Source organism: Lycium ferocissimum, unplaced genomic scaffold (genome assembly GCF_029784015.1).
Source record: "Lycium ferocissimum isolate CSIRO_LF1 unplaced genomic scaffold, AGI_CSIRO_Lferr_CH_V1 ctg6325, whole genome shotgun sequence".
In the NCBI taxonomy this organism is placed as follows: domain Eukaryota; kingdom Viridiplantae; phylum Streptophyta; class Magnoliopsida; order Solanales; family Solanaceae; genus Lycium; species Lycium ferocissimum.
Window position 1 is genome coordinate 45,068 of NW_026726315.1, and position 5,105 is coordinate 50,172.

The 5,105-nt window shown below is 39.1% G+C and overlaps 1 non-coding gene across 1 annotated transcript; it reads left to right on the plus strand.

Moving 5' to 3' along the window:
* Nucleotides 1-1,061: 1,061 nt before the first annotated feature.
* Nucleotides 1,062-1,165, plus strand: LOC132045219 (small nucleolar RNA R71). The gene has a single exon (XR_009412369.1). It is a non-coding gene; the product is annotated as a small nucleolar RNA R71 (small nucleolar RNA).
* Nucleotides 1,166-5,105: the final 3,940 nt, after the last annotated feature.

Below are 5,105 nucleotides of genomic sequence, written 5' to 3' on the forward strand. Positions count from 1 at the left end.
TCAGCATCCTTCACTATCTCTGGAATATCAGCAACCTTCTTGTCAGTATGATTCTCATCAACAATAATGGGTGCTTCAGACTGCACCTCATCCTCTTCATCTAATGTCTTAAGATCAACCACCTTCTTATCAGCCCCTTGGAGTATTTTACCACTCCTAGCAGTGATGGCAAACACACGGTCTACACCGCCTCCCCCATTCTTTGGATTTAGAATAGTGTCAATCGGAAGTCCTCCCTTTTTAGGAGGGTGCTGCTCTCTAGAAATATCCCTCATATGCGATTCAAGCTTCTGAATAGCCGCTGTATGGGTACCACCGGCTCTCTATCACCCCGTATAAAGTCCTTTCGTACTTGCATCGATTTGCCGTAATCTTCTCAAGCATTGATTCAACTTTCGAACTACCTTGCTCGTTGATCGCCCTTTCGGTGGTATATAAGGATTGGAACTCTTGTTCCCAAATTGTTATCGTTGTTGTAGCTCCCTTGGTTCGCACCATCATAATTATTGTTGTAGTTCCCAGAGTTATTATAAGCACCTTGACCTTGCTAAGGTCTCCATTGATTCTGACTCTGATAACTACCTTGGTAGTTCTAACTCTGATAACTACCTTGGTAGTTCTATCTCTGGTAACCCCCTTGAGAGTTATTAACATAATTAGCATATTCAACTTGCATAGGGGACCCTTTGTGGAACGGACCATCTTGAGTATGGTACATCCCTTTTGGTAAAACTGTATCTTCCTCACAAACATTTACCTTCTTGATCTGGGATTCATCAAACTTCTTCGTCAAAAAGGAAATATTTGTTGCAAGTTGTGCCAATGTTTGCTGGGTATCTTGATTCTCCTTTACTATATTCTGGATCATAGCATTACCAAATGGTACCACATCAGCATTGTTTGAGTGCCAAGCCTGATTATGAGTCGTCAGCTTGTTAAGTATGTTAGTCACTCGTCTATAAGATTTGTTCATGAAACAACCATCGGCTGCATTATTAGCAACTGACTGCGTCACTGGATCTAGCCCTCGGTACAACTTCTCCATTAGTATGTGATCCGAAAAACCATGATTTGGGCTCTTCTGCAAATACTCCTTGAATCTCTCCCATGCTTCATATAGTTGTTCCCTGTCGTCGCTTAAATTCATAGATCTTGTCACGAATTTCACCTTCTTGTTGCCGGGGGGTACCATTTTGTGAGAAAAGTGTACCACCATCTCGCCTACGAAGTAATCGAATTTCAAAGGGAAATTTTCTCAAACCATGTTCTTGCCTCTCCAGCTAAGGAATATTTGAATAACCTCAACCGAATAACATCTTGTGGAACGTTGTTCGGATGTGATTAGCACACACATCCACAAAATCGCCGCAAATGACGCCGATGGTCATTCTCGGTAGAGTTCCGAAAGTATCCTCAAGCTTCAACAACTCGGTATAGAGATGAGTCAATTTTTATAGTAGTACTCCAACTCGAGGTCCAATAATAGCATATGCATAGTCCTCCTCTGGAATAAGATCAGGGAAAACATTCTTATACGTCCGATTCATTCTTTGATTGTAAATCGATTCCCCGGTTACCAACACGTTGATTTTGTCGATCTCGATTCATGTTCACACAGGTTTACACAGAAAGTAGCAAACAAGTTGTGATGGAATAAGCAAAATACTTCAATAAAGCAAACACTATTTGGTAATTTCAAAACCGTATTCCCGCAGAACGCACCAAAATTTGATACGCTCAAATTACACCTATTAATGGTATAACGCGACGTTGCCAAATATAGTAACCCAACAAGGTCAGTCAAATCCCACATGGAATATGGTGTGAAAAGGTTACTAAAATCGTAGGATGCTATGTTTAGGTCTAATGTCTTAATCCGATGATTTGGGTAAAAGTTGGATTTTTAGTAACTAATTGCTAACTACTTGCTTTGGTTGTGAATTTATGGTAAAAGAAACTAAGATTGTGTTCCCTTTAGATAGAGTGTATGATCATAGGTATTGATCTTGATATACTTCTAATGGATCATTATATGAATGCACTTAATCTCTATATGAATCTCTACTATTTCCCAATAAATAAAGATTATCTCTTTCTATGATTTTCCCAAATATAAGAAAGTGACTATGAAGAACGATTAATCATGCCAAGTAAATTCTTCTTATTCCTAAGTGAATTTATTAAACAAAGTTTAAAGCTTTGAGTCTTTGTTATTTATTCTTACCAACCCTAATTATTTTCCCAAATAAATCAAGGTTTATGGCTTTAATCAATGTTTGCAACCATTAATTATGAATGAAGAATAAATAAACTGTAATAATCCATTATATGTATATCAATCACAAACCCAATCACAAAACACCCATCAATTGGTTTCAAAATCCTAGTAAGGGAAAATTAGCTACTCATGACAGAGAACAAGAAATAAGAAATTGAAGAATTCATAATTGCTTACTTTGGAAGAAAAAAAGAATTGATAATACTTGAATTGATGTTTGAACCTTCAAAAACTAGAGAGTATTTTATGTTCTAAGTCAAGAGACAAAAATATGATAACGGATAACTATTAAAACCCTACAATGACTATTTATAGGTTTTGAAAACGTGAAAGTTGCAGATTTGCACTTTGGTCCCCGTCGATACGAAATACGGTCCGTAAAGTGGAATACGGACCGTAAACCAGTTTACGACCAGACATTCTTTCCAGTTCTGAGCAACTTCGATCTCTTGAGATACGGACCGTAAATTGGTTTATGTCCATAACCCCTGCCGTTTTTCAACTTCCAAAACTTCGACTTTTCGCCGTATGCTCGCATGGTTAAATACGTTTTTGAAATACGGACGGGGAAAGTGGAATACGGTCCGTAAAAGTTGTTCGTAAATCACCATTTCCTCAGCCTGACTTTCTGGTTCTTCTTATTCTTTAATACACCCATGGAATACGGCCCGTTTTTGAGAATACGGTCCGTAAACTGAGTTTACAACCACTTCTGCACTTTCAACTGTTTTCATTCCAAATCTGTTCCGTTAGCTGAAAAACACTAAAAACTCATTGAACAGACACTGACTTGCTTAAAAACAAGTAAAACTTCTCGTAAAAAGGCCTCGAATGTGCCATAAATGCCCGACACATCAACAACCACATCTCGCAATCTATAAGAGGCTAACTCTATCAACTCAACATCTGAAGCATGCATTACTCGTAATGTCCTCAAATCTCATCTATGAAGTTCTGCGGGTCCTCATCTAGTTTTGACCCAAAGTATTCTGGAGGGTCCAAATTAATGAAACCACGTACTCTGGCGCTGACGGCTCGATATCCATGACCACTACCCTGCTGCTTGGCCTGAGCGGCTACTAACTGGGTCGACAACTAAATAGCCATCCTCATCTCCTAGCCTGAGGCATCCAGTGGAGGGATTGGGGTGCTGGATCTGGAGCTGGGGATCCTCTTTGCTCCTCTGGAGTGGGCGGAGTGTGAGAGGACCGAGATGGAACCTCGTTCTGAGACTTTCCCCCTTCTATATCTATAGGTGGTACCCGTTCAGTCCTCCTACCTACCGCTGACTTGCCCTTTTTGGTCGTTGTAGCTTTTCTCTTCACAGGCATTGCTGAAATCATAACACACGAACAGGAAAAAGGAGAGTCCTCACAACATGGATCTATCGCACGATCTAGGATGAGAAAGAAAGGTCAATTATTCCTAAATGCCCCGCAACCTCCTGTTTATAAGTGTGGTCCGCTTCACACCCATACACAAGACTCTACTGCACATGGCTCGCAGACACACCCTAGGATGAACTACTCTGATACCACTTTTGTCATGACCCAACCGGAGGGCCGTGATGGGCACCCGAAGCTAACCCACCAAACATCTTCCAAAATACATCTCATGATCATATCTAAGTGGGCCACATGGCTGTAGCGGGTCATATTTTTTCCTATTCGGATTTGCACTTGCCTCATTTTAAAAGAAAAGTGTCCTGAGAAAGTATGGTTGTCAATCGTACCGAAAAAAAGGAAAAAATAAACTTCTACATGGATGGTGCTCTAAATGTACATCGTTTTATAGTCACCACCTAACTTATAGGAATGTTAGGAAAATCAGTTCGAAAGGGTTCATTTAAAATGGTTAAATTTTAAAAGAAACCAATCTATACCAAAGTATGGGTAAAGGTTTTAGTGATCCCCCGGGGAAGGTGTTAGGCATCCCGGCATTAAGGATCCGTAAAATATGGTTGACCTACTGGTTCTAATATTATGCCTTGTAGATATAAATTATTTTTGACAAAAACTGCTTTCGTTATATATTTTAGCAAATAAAGGTTAGTCATTTATGCAAAAATTACTCATTTTCAAGAAAATTAAAATGGTAGAGTTTTGCCCAAAATTGGGCGTTTGGGTTTTGGACTAGAACACCTAGGTTAAAACCCGAAGGCGTTAACATAAGTAGAACACCACATAAGCCCACCCGAGTTTAGAAAAAGGTTTTTAGTTTAAGTTTATAAAGAGTTTTTAAGTGTAGAAAATAGTTTAAGGTATACTATTATTGTCCATTTGTCAACCATATTTACATTATTTTCAATTTTAATCAAATTTTAGTCTTTTTAGATAGTCCAAGTTTTTGAAAGTCCAAATTAGTCCACAAGTCTTAAATCAGTCCATAATACCACAAAATAGTCCACAAGTTTCCTAAAAATAATCTTTTCAGTCCTCATATTTAAAAATCGATCAGTTTTCATCCAAATTGTGAAATAGTATGTCATGACCCGACTAGGGGGCCATGACGGATACCCGGAGCTGAATACCGAGCACCTCACATTAGGCTAATCATCATACTCAACCTGAACATATATAATCCCCAAAGCAACACAAGTCTATATACATAAGCCCTCACGGCTGCAAAAATTATATACAAGACTACAATGTGCTCATCATGGGACATCAACTACCCACACGTACGTATCTACGAGCCTCTACTAAAGTATTAAACATAAGGATGGGACAGGACCCCGTCATATCCAAATATATACACAAAAGAATATGATCATAAGTAGCACCACCGAAACAAGGAGTGCCCCCGTGAATCCACCGATAAGCCCCTA